At 41.8% G+C, this 22135-nt stretch overlaps 1 long non-coding RNA gene across 1 annotated transcript; it reads right to left on the bottom strand.

Annotated features, from left to right (window-relative positions):
• Nucleotides 1–748: 748 nt before the first annotated feature.
• On the bottom strand, nt 749–2335 carry LOC139795413 (uncharacterized). Its single transcript, XR_011725489.1, has 3 exons — nt 2122–2335; nt 1497–1603; nt 749–1128 (listed from the first exon to the last, which is right to left on the bottom strand). It is a non-coding gene; the product is annotated as an uncharacterized lncRNA (long non-coding RNA).
• Between the last annotated feature and the right edge of the window lie 19800 nt (nt 2336–22135).

Raw genomic sequence — 22135 nt, 5'->3', positions numbered from 1 at the left:
ATTTGATTTGGCAATTCTGCAGAGCTGGTGTTAGATACATCACATGGGAGTGCAACAGAGATACTTCTGAGCCTTGGCTGAGTGACAGACCTCACAGAAAAGTAGTGAAATGGTAGTTCTGCCTGTTCCACTGTTGTAGTTAAGCTTTTCTTTCTGTTGTGGTCTCCAGTCTGTTTCTCCAGTCATGTAACTGATCTGACCACACCTGCAGGAGTGTCCTCTGTGGGGCCGTATCTGGTGACAGACACTGCCCTTAGGTTTTCCAGTGAATGGGGAGGTTGGGGGCACCCTCCTGCTGCATCCTCCCTTCACAGACATTAGCTGGTGCTGAAGTCCTGCAGGCAGATACCCTTCACGGCTCAACCCCAGCATTGCTCAAACTTATTAATAAAGAAATGCAGTTTTTGGATGAATTGGTTGTTCACTGGTAGATGGTTCAGATGGGTACTTACCTTCCAGCCTATGAGCTGATTCCAAATAATTTCCTCAGAGAGCTCTAAAAGTTTGTTTCTTGAGCCTGCTGCAAGGCTGATTGCCAGGCAATACGGGTTCTTCGTCTTGAATGGATAAGCCTCAAGCTCAAAATTAATTTTCTGTGTGGGTATGTGAATGTTTCCACTGCAGAAGGACCTTCCCACAAACATGTGTAAAGCCTTACCATCACAAACATTCTCATGCACATACATTTGTTCCTATGAACTTTCATGAAATACAAGCAAAATGAGACATGCAAAAGAAAGTCACTAAGTAAATTTAGTAGTTCTTTATTCAAGTGAATGTTTAGATCAACTGTTGCATAATAGTTGCCCAGAACTACATGGAGCTGAGTATCTCTGTTATGAATTTATCTCTGGAATTTCCACCACTGGTTAGCAGAGTTGGCTACATACTCAGTTCAGCAAGCATAATCCACTAGAAAATAAGCCACTGGGAAATACTGCATCCAGCTTTCCTTGGTCCCTCTTTTTCTTTTCGTGGTGTTTTTCTTTACCTATCACTGCATCTGGTGAGCACATTCAGACTAAAGGCATAGAGAGCAAGTGAGAAGTTCCTGGAATGTTACAAGCTGCTGTGTCACTGGGAATGGTAAGACAGGCAGGCAGAAAGCTCCTCTCTCCACAGCTGGCACTACAGTGGGAAAATTTTATACTTATTAGGTAGTGAATTGACTGAAGCCATAACTGTAGAAAAGGTACAACTGCAGACAAATACTGAATATATTGCTCTTAAGTAATTTTTATTCTTAATTCTTACACCCTATGCATTTTAAGATATACTTTCTAAACCCTAGTCTTTGAAATCTTACTGTTCAGATGGCTTTAAGGGCTACTGTACATTTAAAAACTACTTCAGTTGTTTATTTTAAAGTGATGGTCCCACTTAGACAATAAAACAGATTATTGTCTAATTATACAGTTTGCAGATGTCACTTGGGACGAAGCCAAGATTATCTTATAGGCATTAAAAAGAGTGAAATTATTCCATCAGCAACAAACCTAGAGCTGTCCTGAATCCTCAGAAAAATTAAAGCCTGATCCCATGCTGTCCTTTGTCCCATGTTTCCCACAGAATGCTGTCTTCTGGCACATACAGCTCCTTTAGCCTGCAAATGTATAAGCTCTTGTCTAAAACAAGAGGGTGCAACTTCTACCCTCATCCTTCACACATGGATTTATACCATTTTCAGGAGTGCTTAATTAAAGTGTGTCCTTTTTTAGCCTTCCTCTTCCTCTCCCTTAGAACTGTGCTGAGTTTTTTTCAAGAGGGGGAAAAAAACAACCCAAAACTTGAGAGGTGTTGACGGGGTCTAATTCCTATTTCTCCCCTCAAAGGCCTGACCATGGCAAGAATTTCCCTTAAAGTTTACTAATTTCTAGCAGGATTAATTGTTTTGGGCCTGATTTCCAGACCCACTTAAGCAAGCTGAAAGGTATTCCTTATTTGATACTGATAAATTAATTCATTAAAGAAGGTTACCTCTCCTGACAGTTTAGGTGTTCCTAATATTACTATGTTAAGCAATAATACTATGTAAGCAACAATTTTTGCTTCATGACTGACAGTCAAAGTTGAACATGGGGAAAAAGAGAGGAGATAAAGCAATAATCCATGCAAACATACCTGCAGGTTTTGTAAAATTAGAACCTGGGGACCCATCCTCGTTAAAAGTGCAAACTGAATAGATCCAATGAAGTCTGTAGAGTTCTTGTGGTGTAAACACTTGGTCAATGTTGTTCCTCATCCTCCCTCCACCCAAGTGCTATTAGCTGTTTCAGTGACCAAAAGAAAAATGTTCTGGTTATTAACCCCAATGTGCTTTTTTTTCTTTTCTTTTTTTTTATTTTCCCCTGATGTTTTAAAAAACCACAACTGAGTTACAATGTTTTTGGGGTGTATCTGCATAGTGGTGGTAGCTCCACCCAAACTCCAAGCCACAGGGGCTGGTGACAGCTTGGACTGGCAGCCATTTTAATGCATGGCTGCGGTCTGGCAGCTTGGGCACCCCTCCCATGCTTGAGTCTCTGAGCAGCTTTTAGGGCAGTGCACACCCAGGCATCTGGAAAAGACAGGCAGTGCCAATTCACACTTGTCTGCACCTGAGTGCATAAACATCCCCTCTGATGGTTTAATATCCTCAGAATGTTCCGCTTCCAGTCGAGCATAGCAGCTTACGGTAAATAGTCTGCAACTGCTTTCAGGGGAGTGGAAGCACGCTGACTTAATTTGCACCAAACATCAACTGCAGGCAGGCTCGCCAGTTTCTTAAGAACACTTGGCAGAGAAGGAGTAGCGAGGAGGAGGAGGCAGTGCTCAGCAGAGTGCCGGCACACAATGCTGGGGAGTTAACTGCTGCCTTTGGATGGCAACCTGCCATTTCTCCAGATGCAGTAGTGCATCAGTCATGCTGCACCAAGGAGAATTTCAGGGAGCAGAGGATCCCAGAGGCCTGGATGGTCTGGAAATTATTGGCACTTCAGCAACTCACCACAACCCAGTGCTACCCAGCATAAGCTGGGTCACCAGGTGATGGTGGTGGTCATGGTGGTAGGGTGTCGAGGAGACTCTGCCCCAGGCAGCTCGCCGCCACTGTCGCAGCGGTGGAGAGGGGGGCCGTGAATAGCGTGGGGCTGTATAAATGGGGCAGGTTTGGTTTGTTCCTTCCCCTAATCCTCCAGGGTTGAATCTGTCACACAGGAAAAGCCTCCTTTCCTACAGGCCTTTTGCCTAAGCAGCCCCGCCGCCCGTTGCAGCAGGCCGGGCCGAAGCCACCGACAAAAAAGGCGGTGAAACGAAGGCACCAAGGATGCGGGGTGACATTCTGAGACCCCCACCGGCTGTGGGGACTGCGAGAGGGAAGGAAGAAGAGAAAGAGAACGAGGAAAAGGCCGTGAGGGGGGGCAGGGTGACGCTAGCCGGCGGTGAGGGCCCGCCAGGGGGCGCCCTCCCCCGCCTCAGGCGGCGCTGAGCGGCGCGGCGGTGTCGGGGGGGGGGGGGTGTCGGTGTGCCGCCCGGTACCGTGCCCTGGGTCCCGCGGTGGCCGCGGTTTCGTGTGCCGGTACGAGGCCTTTCAAGAGCATTCTCCACCCGCCGGCGGTGTGCCCGGGGGTAGAGGCGGGTGGCGGGGGGAGCCGCGGGGTCCTGCTTCCCGCCTTGCCTTTCCCCGGCCGGTATGGCCGGCCCTAGAGGAGAAAGGGACGGAGAGGATTATCTGCCCTGGGGCAAATTGTTCCGTGTCTAGACAAATTCATAACATAGGGGGGGGAATGGAGAAAAAATCACTCAAATAGGTGTTCAGCACGAATAGGTCTATAGGCTGCTAGCACCCGCACTGATGAAAATGTCCTGTGGGACGGTGGTGGGGCTGGCAGAGCGACAGGGCCCTGCGGCTCCTCGCCTCTGGCTCCGGCTGTGTCGTAGGAACTGGTAGCTAGAAGAGGAGAAGAAAAAATTCCAGCTAAATAAAATGTGGCCCTGGCATTGAGGAGGAGGGGCGCCGCAGCAATAGGAGCGTTTCAACAAAGCTTTTTCTTGGGAAGGCTCTGAAGATGATGGGAGGATGACTATGTGAGGACCTGAGGATGGGGGACCAGGTTCAGATCCTGGTTCTTTCTGAATTAAGGTAGAACCAGAGCAGGAGCACAAGACTGAGATGCTGAATGCAGCTGTATTAATTTATGTTCCAGGTCTCTTCTTTTATTTGCTAGTTGCCATAAAAGCTGAAGGAAATAAAGCTTGGTTGCTTGATGGTTGCTTATATACAGATGGGATACATTTTCATACTATTTAACAGTAATTTTAATGCATGCTTAAAACACTTAAGTTTCACTTTGATATTTGAATCTAGGGCCCTGAAAGATAGAAGCATTGTCAAATGTTGCAAGCTCTTGTTTCAGTTTGTACTAATTTTACAGTGACTGATAAGCACTCTATTGTATTTCTTAGAAAAATTTGAACTTCCCAGAAATGTCTGAGGTATTACAGTGGCAAAACAACCCAGTTTAGCAGGCTTTTGATGATTTGGAATTTGATGATAAACACATGCAAACGTGTCATGCAATGTCCAATATAGGCTCTCTTTAGCTGATTCCTCTGATGTGTTTTTGTGAAACACTTCATTGCTGAGGTTATCTTTCCTGTAACCATTCATTGGAAGGAGACTTGTTTGTACTTTGCACTGTTAATACATGTTCTTGATTATTTCTTCCAAGATCAGAAGCTTGAACAAATTCCTGGGCACCTGTCACGGTGACACCCATAGGGCTGTGAAGAAGTTGCTTCTCTGTGCCTTACTCACTCGGCTGTAAAATAGGAATAATGATATTTATCTATGAGAGAGGTCAAACCTTTTAAAAGAAAAATGGGGCTGCAAATCCAGAACTTTAGGAATAGATTAATTGGTCTTACACTGTCTAGAGAAGCAGAATGAAAACCCCACCCTTTTGTGGTGACTGATCCTGTTTCTCTGAAGCCTTTTGGAATAGAACTGAAGTATTTCACATGTACAAAAATCTACACAAAGGCTATCCAAGCTTGTAAAGTGTCGTATGGGCCAGGCTCACTAAATATGTGCAAGATTCCAAAAACGTTGAGGAAAATTTTTACATTCTTTCCACTGGCAACACTGATATTTTCATATCCCTGCATAAAAATGTTTATCGTGCATTAAAGTATTACTGCATATTATTTATAAATAAAATATCTATAAAACTTACTTCCTTTCTCCCACTACTCCCAAAAAGAAAGATTAACATTATCTATACACACTAATTTTTATCATTGAAGCATTCAATCCATACACTACGAACATCCTCTAACTGAAATACTCTGTAAAGAACATACAAGATAATTTTCAAGTTATTTGACTAACAATAATTTCTATAGCAGTACATTAAATAGACTTCTGTTGTTTCCATGGGATTTTTGTAATGAGAATGGGGTGGTGATGAAATTTTTCATTTACAAGTACAATCATTTTTGTAACTTACCAGGCTTCTTCTTCCAGATAGTCATAACTTTCACAGTTTTAAGGCACTTACATTCTTGCTTATAGACAAGTGAAAAATCTATCAGGTAACTTTCAGCGGAACATATCCACACTTTTAAAGGCACACTGATGCCAAGTGTTAGAATCCACAGCCACAGTGAAGAACATTTCTATGGCTCCTACCAAAACATAAATGCTCACGTGCCTATCTGAACAGTAATTTAGCTACATATGCTATAACTTTCTTCTTTTTTGGCTATGAGTCCCAAAACTTTGAAAAATAGATTTTAAAGTTATTACCTAGATTTTTCAGTATCTTATTATTTGCAAGTGCTATCAGGGACACAGGAAATCCAGTGCTTTAGCATTGTTTCTGTATTTATTTTACCTGGACATGGTTGGCAAATTGAAAAAAGGGAAGGAACAAGAACAAGTGTAGCTCTTTAAAATCTGTTCCCCATCTCTCATGTGTTTTGATATTTTTCTTTCCATATTGTTTTCAGAGTGCAGAGGAATGCTTTTGTGCAGTTTAAAGTTTACAGGTTCATTAAAACTCCGACGTGTTTTCACAAACACTTGAGGAAATCTGAGAATTTTGATGCTGATGCTGCTGTAAGTTAGAAGAACAAGAACTAGTGAGAGAATGAAAGCTCCCAAATTCTATTCTCCATTTTGTTATCATCTGGCCGTACAAATATTTTCATAACACAAATAAATAGGCATCTCTTTGGGCTGGTTACTACATCCATTTTGCAGGTGGGAAAACTGGAGTTCAGGAAAGGGTACATGTTCATGGGCATATGGGTGAAGAAGGAATTAGCATCTGAAACAGGATGCAGCTCACTGCAAGCAAAGTTTTAACTCCCATATGTCAGCTGCTTCTCTACCTCCAGGCAAATTACTTCCTCAGCTTCTGTTTTCTTACCTGAAATTAAAAAATAAGTGACTGAAAGATAGTAAGACTCAGTTGTTTATTATGAAACTCTTTCTTTGGTCATTAGCCCTTTTATGGGTGGACTACAGGAACAACTGTTATGCCTAAGGAAGACACCATGGCAAATTGTAAGTTAATGCATTATATAACACAAAGTTCAAGTGCAGTAAGTTTCAGTACAGTCCATGTATTTTTCATATGTAGCTCTGTCCTCAAGTTTCAAAGAAATACACATGCAAGCCAAATTAAAAAAAAAATAAAATTTGGAGCTTTCACACTGAGAAACTTATTCAACCTTTCCAGCAGTTTAGAAAGCAATCCTTTTCAAAGTTTGAATGTAGGTCCAACTTGTATTGACATTATTAAAGTTGTTGTTAATCATTGCTTTTCCTTCTGGTCTGAATTAGAACGCTGCCCTCTCAGACCCTACAGATTACTGACTGCTGAGCTAGAAAATGGCTCTCTTTATCATCTATTTCTTTATTTTCCTTCTGCTGTCTCAAAAAATTGTTTTTAATATACTGTCTCTGCAGATCCACCTACTTTGTCCATCACCAGCAAAAGACAAAGGAGGGAACACTGTAGTGAGGAACTTGTTTCTGGTTTGGCAGTCTGCTTGTTGTGAATTTAGCCACATATTGAATATTTAATGCCAGTTTAGTAGCGCTGTGAAAGATTTGGGAACATACATATCCAAGGAGAGCTGTCGTAGCCTGTCCCTATTTCATTTTGGTTGTGCTGCATGTGTAATTTCATAAATAAACATTTATTCACAGAATGTAAATTTGGCTGAATCATTCTGCATATGTGAATCATTTATTCTTGATCAGAGTGATGTTTAGTATTCAAGTAACTTAAATATTATATAACTGCTTCAAAACTTGTCCATTTGAAGGAAAAAAGAAAACTATTTTCTTCTGGCCTCTTTCCTTCATTTCCGTAGAAACCCTTTCAATTGTGATTCTGCTTTGAAACACAAAAACCTTAGCTCCATTTTATTCAACAGAGCTTCAGCTTGTGTTTATCAAAGTGGGGGAAAAAACCCTTTTTCCTGCCTTTTGCTGCTGTTATTGTTTAGAGCTAAAGCTGAGAGAAGAACTTATGTACATCATCAAAGCTCTTTTACTATATTTATAGCATTTACAATACAGGACTGAATCTACTGCTAGAAATCTAGCAAGTACCACTGAGTCACATTAGGGATATTGGTGTGTGTGCCCAGCCTCTCTGGTACCGTTGGCAGTATCTGAGAGAGTAAATAATTCACATCATTTGCATAGCATGGGCTGGTTTTGCACACTCTGTGAATGATTATGTTTAATTACACATCACTGAATGAAGTGGGGAGCTTCCTGGAGGCAGTAACATCTGTTTTGCACAATTCACTGTAGTGAATGCTGTTCACAAATGTGCATATTTGTAATTGCATCTTTGCACACACACAGGGATTTATATTAGCACAAGAACCATCGGACAAAAAGCTGCAGTCCTAGACTGTGGAGGGCCTGTTGCAGGGCAGGAAAAGTTGATAGTAGCACAAGCTATGATTCACTCACAGAAGCAACAGTGACATCTGAAGACAGTTTGTAGGGTGACAGGAGGAGGGATCTAAGTATCTGAGTGTTCAAGTATATATGTCCACATAAGTTCTTGTAATGCAGATACATAAAAATAATAATAATAAAAAATACCTCTTGAATCAGCAAAATTACATCCAAGCTAGCATGGAGCGGTGCCGGCATAGTTTGCTCACTTTAAAATGTATCAAGCTTATTTCCATCAGCAACCCGCCCTTCCACACTGGCAATGCCTTTTCCCTGTTTACAATCTTGAAATGTATCAAGACTAATCTCCTCAAAATGCTAATCAGAATGACTCCTGATAAGCAGACAGACAGCTAATGCAAGTTGGTAGGAAATACAAGAACTAAAGAATTCCGGGGTGTTACAAAGGGAACACCTGCATTTACCAATTTGCAACCTCTGGCAATAGATGAGGAGAACAGAAGCGGCTCAGAAGCAGCCAGCAGCACGGCAGAAGTGAAAAGAAGCAGAGCACCAGAGAGACCGGGGACTTCCCGGCGGTGAGGAGGTGATTGATAGTTTAGAGGGTGAGAAGAACGCTAATTGCTCTCTTTCTTTTCTTAGTAGCCCTTTCTCTGGGATGATAAATTTGTTTAAAACCCAGTTTTCCCTGCCTTCCTCTCCCACTATTAATTCCTTCCTCAGATTCCTTTCAGCATGGTGTCATTGTCCCTGAAATAAACCATTGTAATTCGTTCAAGCCATAAAGCTGGTTACTTCTGCGATTTGTACAACGTATATGCTCAGTGGCTAATATTTCCTCCTAAACAAAATATAAAATATTAATAGTTACGGACCATGACAGTTCTTCTTGGAAGTAGTAGTTTGACCATGTAACAGAAGGCCTGTTAATGAAGTATCACCTTTCCTGTGCTTCCTACCTACTTTTTACTCTGTTTTTGCAGTGTACAAAAAGCTTGGTAAATTCAAGGAGATGGGACATTGCTGTTCTCTTTTCTATATCTGTGAATACTCTCTTAGGCATGTGCGAGGTCTCTGTATGGGGTTCACATGGCCAAATTTTGGTGGTGCGGGACTAGAGAGGGGGCTGCTAGAAGCTTCCCCCATGTCTGACAGAGCCAACACCATCCAGCTCCAGAACAGCCCCACTGCTGGTCAAAGCCAAGACCATCATCAACAGTAGCAGCACGTCTGGGATAACATATTTATGACAGGAGAAAAAACCTGCACAATTGTAGCTGGTGAGAGGAGTAAGAATACATGAGAGGAACAACGGCAGACACCGAGGTCAGTGAAGAATGAGGGGGAGGAGGTGCTCTGTTGGAGTAGAGAGATTCCCCTGCAGCCCATGGTGAAGACTGGTGAGACACACTGTCCTCCTGCAGTCCCTGAAGGTCCAGGGTGGAGCAGATATCCATCCAGATGTCCCGTGGAGGCCCCAGCACAGGTGGATGCCAAAAAGAGGCTGTGAGTCTGGGAAGCCCATGCCAGGTTCCTAAAAGGACCTGTGGGCCCACAGAGAGAGGAGCCCATGCTGAAGCAGGTTTGCTGGCAGGGTTTGTGACCCCATGGAGGACCCACATGGAAGCAGTCATTTCCTGAAGAGCTTCCCCTTTGGAAAGGACCAACACTGGGGCAGTTTGTGAGGAGCTGCAGCCTGTGGGAAGGATTCACACTAGAGAAGTTTGTGGAGAACTGTCTCCCGTGGGAGAGATCCCACTCTGGAGCAGGGGAGGTGTGTGAGGAGTCCTCCCCCTGAGGAGGAAGAGGGGCAGAGACAAAGTGTGATGAGCTGACTGTAAGCGCCATTCCCCATCCCCCTGCACTGCTGGCATGGAGCAGGCAGAGAGTTAGGGAGTCAGGTTGAGCCTGGGAAGAAGCGAGAGGTAGGGGAAAAGTCTTGTTAAGATTTGGTTTTATTTCTCATTTTCCTACTCAGATTTCATTGGTAATGAATTAAACTAATTTCCCCATGTCAAGTCTGTTTTGCCTGTTACAATAACTGGTGAGTGATCTCTCCCTGTCCTTATCTTGACCCACGAGCCTTTCATTATATTTTCTCTCCCCTGCTTTGCTGAGTATGGGAATGATAAAGCTGCTTGGTGGGCACCTGGTGTCCAGCCAGGATAAACCTACCATAGCCTTGTGCCTTTATCTTTTTGTTTGTTTGTTTTCTCACAGAATAGCAACCTGTCAATCAGTTAGGCTTACCCATGAGGCTCTCATGTTTCTGCTAACTGTAGTTCTTCTCCTGGACTATAAAATTTGTGACTGAGGGTGAATAAAGGGGCAAGTCTGTTTAAGCTAAACTGCTATTTCATTCTGACAACAGGGGTAAAGCATAACACTTGAGAAACAGAATGATAAAATTACACCAGGTCTGTGTATAGGTTACCTTTCCTCTTCCCAAGATTTCAACAGGTCAGCCTTTCCCAAATTTCTTATACAGAAGAGCCTGATTTCTCAGTCTCAAGACATAATCTCTCATTTTCTCTCAAGTGTACTTGACAAATTCTTTAATCCTGATTCTTGCTTCCCTTGCAAGGACTGCTTATCTCTTAGTAAGAAAAAACTCCAGCTTGTCTAATACAGGTTCTGTTAAAAAAAAAAAAAGTCTTTTGCCCTAGATGTATGATGAAGAATGTTGATCTAGTCCCACCTTCAATTTCCATCCTGACTGTACTTATAACACAGTACCAAGGATATGGGATACACAGTCAGTACCAAGGATTTGGGAATTATCATGGGCAGCTCCAAATCTATTACAGAGGTTGGCTTGTTCTTTGCTTTGAGTCAGAAAATTAAATGAAGAAAGCAAAATAATATGTTATTGGCATTCATTCTCAAAAATAAATCAAAATTTAGGAAGGCCTAAATACTTGAGTAGAAATTATTTGCAATTGCTTAGTCTGTGGTCTGCCTCTCTGATACCTTTCAGGCTGAGCATAGGATTTAGGTATCTATTTAGGTAACAGAAAATCAAGCCTGTTTGAGACTTAAGGGGATTTTGTGCATTGAAGTCTTGTCTGGACACGTGTAGAGCTATCCTCTCAATCTTTTTTTTTTTAGTTCCTAACAGCAGGAAACTGGACTGTAACAGCTTCTGTGAGCTGAACTGTGTATCTGCTATGGTACTGCTGGGCTCATAAAAGCACAGTAGTCCAGATGCATGTCTAATGTGGCTAGGCTCACCAATCCTGAAAATAGGATGTGGTTTGATCCAAAGTGGGAGATTATTAGCTTGATTTTCCATCTGCAAAAGCGTTCCACTGCTCTGTTTACATTACTTCTCCAAGCCTTCCTCAGCCTGAACACTTGCTACAGTTCTTTGGAAGAGGGTAATTCACCCTCTCCCTCCACATGTTATTTAGTCCTTTATGTATAGTCCTGCACTATAAGGTAGGAATAACACCATGCACCAGTACCAATTAAGGGTTGACCTGCTTGAAAGCAGCTCCATGGAGAAGGACCTTGGAACCCTGGTGGACAAGAAGCTATCCATGGGACAGCAATGTGCCCTTTTGACCAAGAAGGTCAATGGTATCCAAGGGTGTATTAAGAAGAGGGTGTCCAGCAGGTTGAGGGAGGTTCTCTTTCACCTCTGCTCTGCCTTAGTGAGACCACATCTAGACTATTGTTTCTAGTTCTGGGCTCTCCAGTTCCAGAGTGACAAGGATATACTAGACAGAGGCCACGAGAGGGCCTGGAACATGGGGGACTGAAACATGTCTTATGAGAAAAGGCTGAGTGACCTGGGGCTGCTTAGTCTGGAGAAGAGTGAGAGGGGATTTGATTAGTGTTTACAAATATCTGAAGGGTAGGTGTCAAGAAGAAGGGGCCAGGCTCTTTTCACTGGTGTGAAATAATAGGACAAGGGGCAACAGACACAAACTGGAACACAGATAATTCAACCTCAACATGATGGAGAACTTTTGTACTAATAAGGGTGATGGAGCACTGGAACAGGCTTCCCAGAGAGGTTGTGGAGTCGTCTTCTCTAGAGACTCTCAAGACCTATCTGGATGCATTTCTGTGTGACCTGCCCTAGGTAATCCTGCTTTGGCAGAGGGGTTGGACTCAATGGTCTCCAGAGGTCTTTCCAATCTTTCCAACCCCTAACATTCTGTGATTCTATGATTCTCTGCAAATGCTCAAGATTCTGAGAGCCCCCACTGTTCCCTCTTACTTGACCTTTGCAGACCTTGGCATTCTGCTAATTATCTTTCCTGGATAAAACGTTCTGGATGTGGCCCCATTCAACTAGGATGTTGAGTTAGGCAAAGGGACACAGGACACTTGCTGGATCCAAATGTGGGCTGCCCTTGCTCCTTGTTAGACAGGCTGCACTTCCTGCCTCCCCACTGCTCAGTAGAGCTTGCAGTACATCTCCAATTTAATTAAAACATCTGACAAAAGAAATTGTCTGTTAACAGCTTAGGACTTTAGACATTCAGGAGTCCCTGAGTCCAACTTGTTTGATCCTCTGCACCCTCAGTAAAACCTTCTGTTTTGGAGCCAGCAGTTCTCTGTGATAAACCTTAGGAGACAGGAGTAGGTAAGGAATTGAAAAATATTTTTTGTTGTTACACTAAGCAATTACCTATTATACTGAGATTTTCCGAAAGATGGTGCAGTCTCTATTCCTGAAATAGTATGATTAAAATGTGTACCATATATACTGTTGTACAAAATAGTACAACTATTGAAAATGTGGTCTGCTACCCAGCAGAAACGTGATGCTTTTCAAAGCCAAACACTTGAAAAAAATATTTATATCATTGTAAGCAAGGTAGTTTATATGTCTTAGAAGACAGGAAGAAACTCATCAAATGAAAAGAAATCTCCAAGGTTTTTACAGTTTGAATGGAAAGAAGATCATGACTGATGGTGGTCAGGATGCTAAAGAACTGAAGGCCTTCTGCAAGTGAGGCTGAGCACAATAATAATAATTATTACTAATAATAAACCTTTAGCCCTCCACAGCAATCTGGAAACAATCTCAGGAAGGAAGCATTCCACCTGCTCAGCCCAGTGAAAGGGTGGAACAGTGACACTCAGTTCTTTGAAAGGAAAGGAGAACAAAGTTGCAATGAAGTTCAGGGAAATGCCCAAAAGACCAAAGGAATGTGCTGAGGCTAGAGGTGGCCATGTAGAGTGGGTACTGAGGGATGGTGGTGGCAAAGAAAAAAATACCATGAGATTTTGAACACTGCAGAGAAGGGGAGAGGGCTCTGTGCAAGATGCACAGCCACGAAATTCTGAGCACCTGGCTTTTACTGCTGGCTGTGTGACCCTGGCAAAATCTTCTCCTTGAAGATTTTGTTGTCTTGAATTATACAACGGTAATCTGGGAGTGTTTGTATTGTTTTGGTATTGGCTAGGTAAGATGTCAGGAACAGTGAGACTGTATCTTCAGCAAAAGACTCAGTGAATTTGAGAACGACATTGGCAGACACATAGGTACATCCTGTTATTGACAATGTATTTTTTCATGTAAAAGAAATGGAATGTACTTACTCTGTAGTGTTCTTTATCAGCTTCCATCATCTTAAAGGTACTACATACATTCACAGCTCAGATTCTGTTAAAAGATTTCTGAACTTTGCAGCGTTCTTGCTCTCAGTTCATAGGTACAAGGAAAGTCCTTAATATTTTCCATTGTGTCAGGTGGAGCAGGCACTCGTTAACAATCAAAGCTTTCACTATGCCATTTCTCCTGCCAACATCTCTGAATGCTGAATGAGCTAAATTTCATATTTAGGAGCCAAAATAAATATTTCTGCCACTTACTGCTCAGTGTTAGTCTGATTCCACTTTAAGCTACAGTAAAGATGTTCCTGGAAACTGAAATCGTTGGCTGATGGTCATCTTTCAGAATGTATTAGAAAGCTGGATGTATTCTGACCATCAGAGGTACAGAATTTAAGTGAAAATAGCTCAAGAAGGTTTCTATAGTGTGTGTATATGTAGATGCCAGCATGCTGGGTAGTATTTATTTGAGGTAATACGAGCTGTTTTACAATATAGCCAATTAGTCTAGCTCTTTATATAGGCTTTTTGTGTGGTCAGCAAAAGATCAACAGTTCCAGAAGGCAATTATTCTACTTACCTTTGACATTTATGCTGAGGCATCTGTCTCCCTTTACTGACTACAGAGGAAGCCTATAAAATCAGCCAAGTCTAGCTGGTGAAGTGACTTAAGTGACTACAATTAGCTAAGATAAAGCCACTTGGTACTGTAAGTATAAATCCATACACAGCACAAAAAACCTGGAAAGCACAGAGGATGCAAAATGCTGTGATTTGGCATAGCGTAATTATTATTATATGTAGCACACAGACAACTCCCTGTCAACTGTGGCTTATCCCAAATTTGTCCCATTTCTGAAGCCTCCCAAAGTAATAGGGATAACCCCTTAACCTTATATGAACCCCTGCACATCAGTGACAGCTGCTTTGTCTGCTGCGTGAAGCAGAAAATCTGTGTGTATGATTTGACATTACCAGTCCCACCTCAAACTCATGCAGAAATAATATTTGATCACACTGCAGAAAACATGTTCTTGGAAAGTCACAGTTTTCCACAGACTGTTCTGGGGTGTCTGTTGCACAGGATTCTGAGGTAGAAAGGAACTTCCTTCTGAAGTAAATCCAAACCAAACCAATGAAAAGTTGACCTTTTATCTATAAAATGTCACAATCTCAACTTCCTGCATCTCTGATTTTCCTAGAACTAGAAAAAAAAGTGCTCAATTCACTCAAATGAGGTATGATGCACTGTGGCCCTTAAGTACTTAGGTGGTGGCAAATGCTAAGTAGAACAGGCTGTATCTAGCAGGCAGATTGCCACCTAAAAACCCGTTACAGGTCTCTAGGCAATTTTCCTTTCAGGTTTATTTGATCTGCATTTAAGCTCCAAGCCAAGGAATTTGCATAGGCCTGAATACAAGTAAAGGCATGTGTTGTACACTCTGGAGGAACAAAATGGAAAGGGAGAACAGGTACAGAGAGGGGAAATGGACCGTTTAGATCTCCCCACACCAATGGCTCTAGTATTTTTACTCCACTGTTTATTGCCTTGTATATTCAGCAATAAGCAAAACTGTATCTCCTCACTAAGATAATGAATATATAAGAGAATATATAGTCAGTCCTAGCTATGTGACTGTAGGTTGGTCCTCTAGATTCCTCTTCCACTGTATTTGGTAACCTTCCCCAAAATTTCTTCTAGCTTGAACAAAAAGCAACTTATTAGACAATGCCTGAAGATACAGACAAATACAGGCAGCATGTTTTTTTTCACAGAACTGAAAGAAATAGTATTGAATTACCTGGTATTTTTGTTCTCAGTAGAGGTGAAACAATATGACAGGTTTATCAATCCTAATTTTGTGCTTCAAAATGGCGTCAGATCATGTTTGAGCTAATGTCAGGGACAGTAAGAGGTGCCAGCCCAAAGGACCAGAATTAGCAGAGATTTGATTAAGGCTCAGTTTTAAATTATGTACGGTGGGCATTTCCAAAGAAGGCTCAGGGACAAGATCTAAAGAAAAAGGAAAAAACAGTAACATTGGCTTAAGAAACACACAAGTAGTTAGAAACTAAGTTAAAGACAGCAGTTTGAAGGATGGCCAAGGTCCCAAAGTGCTTACAGAATGCCAAATGAGGCACTGGTTTACTTCTGTATAGATCACACACTTCTCAGTGCCTGACTGAAGGGGTATCTTGTAATTCTCTCCCCCATATATAATCATCACCTCAGGGACAGCATCCTATGGTAACTCATTTAAAATCATCACCCATTTATAAATACAGAATCCAGGGGTTTGTTCAACAATGGAGATGCAGCTGGAGATCAGTAGAGCAACCTACAGTTTAACTTCATTCCCACTTAGTTGCAAAGGGGAAGCAAATGTGGATTCACACAAAGTGAGAAGTTCTCAAAGTGTAGAAAATTTCCTCATCTTAGTCTTCAGGTTTTTGGGGGGCAACCTATATGGGATGATCTTTCCTGCTTCTCCTCCTCCTCCTTCCCACTTTATCCAGACAAGTGCTACTCATTACGGGCTATTCAAATGCCAAGTTTCAGGTATTCTTTAACCTTTGTCTTTGAAGAGTTGTCCTGGAAAAACTTTCTAACAATGAGCAAAATGCTCAGTACATTTCTTTCTCACACACATAACTCAGAAGTGTCTCAATGGATTTTTTTGTTGTGTTGTGTTTGCGGGTCTTTTTCCGAATGTTTGAAATTACCTTTGATCAAATACCAAGCAAGGAAGACTTCAGCCAAAAATGCTACTATTTTACTAAATTAAGGGATTATAATGGAAATTATGTGATAACATATGCTAAGATAGATGTTTATGATGTAAGCTAAAGCATGTCAGTATCACAGGTGTGGTTGGTAGGACTATCTGTCTGCCCCCACTCTTCCCATAATAATACCTTGCTTTTCTTTTCTTTATAGCCTTGTCAAATTTACACAGTTTGGGCTGAATTTTTCCATGTCAGATGTCTGCTCAAGACTGATTATTTTGGAAAACTCAGTTCAGCCATTTCCAAAAATAAGACTAGAGGAAAATATGTTGGTTCTGACCATGTCTAAAAAGCTGTGGCAGGCTTTTCCTTGAAAGGCTCTAGAACTCCAATGCCTTAAGGCACAGATAGAGCATTTTCTGGGGTGATGAGGCTGAAAGCAGAGAGGAGAAGCTTCAGGTCAGTAATAGAACTTCTGTTGTTCCATATGTGTTGCTCAGCACATATGGTCAAGTTATAAGCCTTTAAGAGAGCACATTTTGTATGAGCTTGGAAAATATCTGCTTGAATACGGCAAATTAATATTCTTGAAGTCTTTGCACCTTGAGGTTTGGCAAGATTTTCTTTGCAACTACAGATGTTAGCTATGTCTGATCTAGGTAAAGGCAAGGAAAACAGAGCTGAGCCTGGATAGGGACAAGAGGAAAAGTTTCAGAGCAAGGACAGGGACAGAAGTAGGGCAGAGAGAACAGAACTGTTTGAGCTCATGACTCAGGCAGGGACAAGAACAGAGAAGTAGGCAGAGACTCAGTATCTAACCATTATGTGAAATACAAAGGGAGAAATTTGTTGAATAGGAGCACTGCTGGAGAAGGAGACTGGAACAGAAAACTGCTGGGAATAAGGAAGCAAAGCTAGTAATATGGTGTTCTTTGACATATGAAATGGGGTTGCTGGGAAAGAAAGACTGAAAAATGGAGATAATAATGGAGATAGAGGGAGGGAAAGACACTAAAAGTGGAGCCCATGAAAGGAGGTGGGAGTAGACAGGGAGCTGAATACATGTGAATGATGCTACATTGCAGTGATGCCCATGCCTGACTGTGTTCTTGTTCATCCGTGCTTTCAGACTTGACAACCTGGCTTGACCAGAGACCTGCCTCATCTCTATGGACTTGTCTGGCAGTCTGGGCTCTTGAAATAAAATGGCTACCATCACCTGTTCTGCTTCAGTTTCAGTGCTGTAGGATTGCACCCTTTCTTGGTGAGGACACTATGCCTGCTTGCCTTTCTGTCACTTCGTAGAATCATAGAATCGGCTGGGTTGGAAGGCACTTCAGAGATCATCAAGTCCAACCTTGATCCACTGCTGCTGCAGTTACCAGACCATGGCACTGAGTGCCACATCCAGTCTCTTTTTAAATATCTCCAGGGATGGAGAATCCACTACTTCCCGGGGCAGCCCATTCCAATGTCTGATCACCCTCTCAGTAAAGAAATTCTTTCTAATGTCCAACCTAAACCTCCCCCGGCACAACTTGAGACCGTGCCCTCTTGTCTTGCTGAGGGTTGCCTGGGAAAAGAGACCAACCCCCCCTGGCTACCCCCTCCTTTCAGGGAGTTGTAGAGAGCAATGAGGTCTCCCCTGAGCCTCCTCTTCTCCAGGCTGAACAGCCCCAGCTCCCTCAGCCTCTCCTCATAGGATCTGTGCTGGAGTCCCTTCACCAGCCTGGTTGCCCTCCTTTGGACCCGCTCCAGGACCTTGATATCCTTCCTGAACTGAGGGGCCCAGAACTGGACACAGGACTCAAGGTGTGGCCTCACCAGCGCTGAGTACAGGGGCAGAATCCCTTCCCTGGACCTGCTGACCACACTGTTCCTGACACAGGCCAGGATGCCATTGGGCACACTGTTGGCTCATGTTCAGCTTCCTGTCACTCCAGACTCCCAGGTCCCTCTCTGTCTGGCTGCTCTCCAACCACTCTGTCCCACCACTCCAGCCACTTCAACTCATGCATCCCCTTTACGATGTAGCATCACCCTTGTTACTCCCTGACAGTTCTGAGAAATCTTCATATAGATCTGGACATCAGGAAGGGTGTTAGAGGAAATAGAATCTATGTGTCAGCAAGGAAGCCAGGCAAAGGATGTGCCTGGACATAGGCTCTTTGAGAGCCTGAGGTGGTTCTACTAATGCAGTCTCAGTGTTCCTCTGCAGTCAGCAACTACTTTTGCAATGCATTAACTTTTCTGATACATGTTTTTTACCATGAAATGGAAATCCTAGCAGAAATTCTAATACTTCTTTTCCTGTGGGCAGCTAATGTTTATAACACTCTACAGATGTATACTAATCACAGAATCACAGAAAGTTAGGGGTTGGGAGGGACCTCGAAAGATCATCAAGTCCAACCCCACTTCCAGATCAGGGTCACCTATAGGAAGACACCTCCACAACCTCCCTGTTCAGCCTGTTCCAGTGCTCTGTCACCCTTACAGTAAAAACGTTTTTCCTCATGTTTATATGGAACCTCCTATGCTCCAATTTATATCCATTGCCTCTTGTCCTTTAACTGGGCATAACTGAGAAGAGCCTTGCCAAATCCTCCTGGCTCTTTATGTATTTGTAAACATTACTGAGGTCACCCCTCAGTCTCCTCCAAGCTGAAGAGACCCAGCTCCCCAGCACCCTTCTTCATAAGGGAGATGTTCCACTCCCTTAATCATCTTGGAGCCTTTGCTCTGGACTCTTTCAGGAAGTTTCCTGTCTTTCTTGAACAGAGTAAAATAATAACTTACACTTAATAATGTAATTTATTATTTTACTGTTGAATGTTAGGTATCCATAGTAGAAAAGGTGCTGTTCAGGTATCTACAGAACAACACCTCTGAACTAGAAATATAAAAACCACACCATCTTAAATAGGATAAGAAAGTGAATGTGGAAGTAAAGCCTTAATATATTTTTTCCAATCCAGCAGCTATAACTCATACGTGAGATTATGGCACATGTAAGATTATTACACATGAGTATGCTAAGTGTTGTGTGTTGCCTATGGAAATTAAATCTCAGCAAATAGAACAAAGGATAGAAAGAAAAAAAATGACTGGGAGGGGCAAAGAAGTGAAGTCATCAGCATCAAGCTGTCTGAAAAAATGAATTATAATCCAGGTTTTCTGGTTTAGAGATAGAGCACACTGACAACAACCAAAGACATGAAAAATGTCATAGTCTGAAATACCCACCATTCCCAGGTGGCATTTGACCTTTATATTGTTAGCTAAGTCATTTTTTGACATGACAAACTGGGGGTCTGTCTTCAGAGGAATCAGAAGGGATAGGGTTGGGAGTTATCTTTACAAATTATATCAGGACACAGAACCATAAATCTATGTTTATCAGTTCTGGGTAACCCTTTTGGCTTGATTTGACACTTCATTACTGTAGTTTTACACCACTGTAGTCATCGCAACAACACTAGCAAAGAACTGGAATTGAGTCTTGGCAGATCAGGAAGGAGTTTTCTGGTTGTGGCTAAATTTAACTACATTTCTGAACATTTATCTGACTATTTAAATAATAAAATAGTATGTTTTCATAAAAATTTGTCATGTTGACACTTGCTTTGCCATCGAAGAAGGTTTTTATGTCCTGATCAAGAATGTAAATGTCACTACTGTATGCCAGCATTCATAAGCTTGACTTCAATAGAAACAGAATGCAGTGTTACAATTCCCAAGGCATTAGTGTCTTTAGGGATTCCTAATACTATACATTCATATTGTAATGCATGAAAGTAATTTATTTCTGGCCATTCACTCCATGACTCTTTTATGCAGTAGCCTAGGTTTAACATTAAGAAAATCTTATTAATAAATCAGAGTGAAGTTTGTGTCAACAGTTGCATAGATGATTTAATAAAAAACACACTTCTGCCATACACTATTGTCTGGATCAACCAGCTTTGACATTCAAATGGCCAGTGCTTTTCTGAGTAGTGGCAAAATGATGGCTTAGGTGAATAGGATGTATTTGGCAGTGTGTCTGTAATTGAAAGAAATTACACTCGTGGAGTACAGCAGTTTATAGCAGGTGGTGACTTCCAATGCATGAAGTAAATATGAAATTGTGTGGTATGGCATACACAGTTCATAAGTACAGATATGAAACATTTTACCTAATTGGAACACCAGGAAAGAATTGCACAGCTAGTCCCAAATGATTGCCAGTTGCACTTCTTTTCAGACTTACTGTTATGTATGTATTGTATATACAGTAGCAAAACTACTCCAGGAATGTGTTTTAAGATTGTATTTGCAACTTCAGAAAAATAATTAATTCAAAATTATGTTGGAGTTGGTACTTAACCAGGTTTTTGAAGTATGTGGATCTGGACCACTCAATTTAGAGGCAAAAAATGTGAAGCATGAAACCCCTGCCCTCTGAGTAAATTAAAATCTAATTCCATAGTGTCTGGCTGAGTCTAAGGCCTATAGTACAGTATTTGCCTGCAAGCATGTACACATAGAAGAAAAGGGTGAAAGGGGGATCTTGTTACAGCAGAGATATCTGGAGTAGTTCAAGTGGAGTAGGAAGAACCACATATGTACAGCTGCATGAATAAGTGAACAAATACTCCATGGTCTCTGGACTATTAAATAAAATGAGGGCAGTGTCTTGAAAGTTATCTCTGTGTTTATACTATTGAAATTATATAACATTTAATAATCCCTTCTTTATTTTCAGTCTTATTCATTAGGTCCAGGATTTATTATTTCTTCTTGGCAACAGCAAATCCATCATTCTCTAATTTCCCCACCTTGGAAATGGCATTTTTTATTTTATAGTTGGCATCATCCTCAAAAGAAAACAAACAAGCTGCTACTCAGTGAAAGAAAGGAAAAGAAACATTAAAGAAAGGAAAGGAAAAAAATATTCAAATCATATTTAGCCCCATCTGGCCCCAGAAAAACATGGAAATGGGTGATCGAGTACAGTTTCCAGCATGGGCTGCCTTTCAAGGGAAACAAAATCTGGATATTTCTATGTCTAGACCACAGAAGAAAAAATGCTTTGGTGCTAATTAACCCATCAAAAGCTTACGAACCCTGAGTGGAGCTCAGCAACATATGTAGGGAAATTAGAAGATCTAAGCTGCCAAGGGAAGTGTGGGAGTGTGCAGCCTGGGAATCGGGAGCTCTGGGTCCTACTGCAAGCTCTTCCCCTGGCTGCTTCTTTGGTTTTAAGTGCGTCAATAGCTCAGCTTATCTCTGCCTCATTTTTCCTCACTGTCAAGTGGGGTTGTGACATTACTCTCCCTCCAAGAGCTCTCTTGATACCGAGAGAGGAAAAATGCCATGAAGCAAGTGCTAGGTCTTGATCTACTATGTGGTATATCATCTATCAGGGTGTTATCTAATTAGAAACCACAATCTGTAAGGCTGTGTGCTATAGGCAGCTATTAAACAACCACTGAGTAAGCACTCTATTAGGTCCAAGTATATTGCTTAAAAGGTATATATGTCTGAAAATACTATATTCCATGCTTCTGTCAAAGTGCACATGCTCAGAGAGAAAAATGTATTTGTTTCTAAAGGGAAATTTAGAGTATTAGTAATACTAGGATTAGCCCCACAGAAACATATTAATCATGCTTTAGGTTGGTATTTTGAATGACTAAAGTGTGTGTATCATGAACATGTCCTTAAAAATAGTTTCAATATGGATGGAAATTCAAAAGTAGAAAAGATATTTCACTTTGATAATGGAACTTTGATAAAAAGTGGCATTAAGGAGTGCAGAACACATTGGTGCAACAAAAGTGTCAAACACTGAGGTGCAAAGTTCAGGTTTAACTTTGCATCCATTGCTATAGTGTGTTTCAGCATTTTATTTTCTCTTCTCAAGCTAGTCTT

Source organism: Heliangelus exortis, chromosome 1, assembly GCF_036169615.1.
Source record: "Heliangelus exortis chromosome 1, bHelExo1.hap1, whole genome shotgun sequence".
Taxonomy (NCBI): Eukaryota; Metazoa; Chordata; class Aves; order Apodiformes; family Trochilidae; genus Heliangelus; species Heliangelus exortis.
The sequence above is the reverse complement of the archived record's forward strand: the minus strand, read 5'-3'. Positions and strand labels throughout refer to the sequence as shown.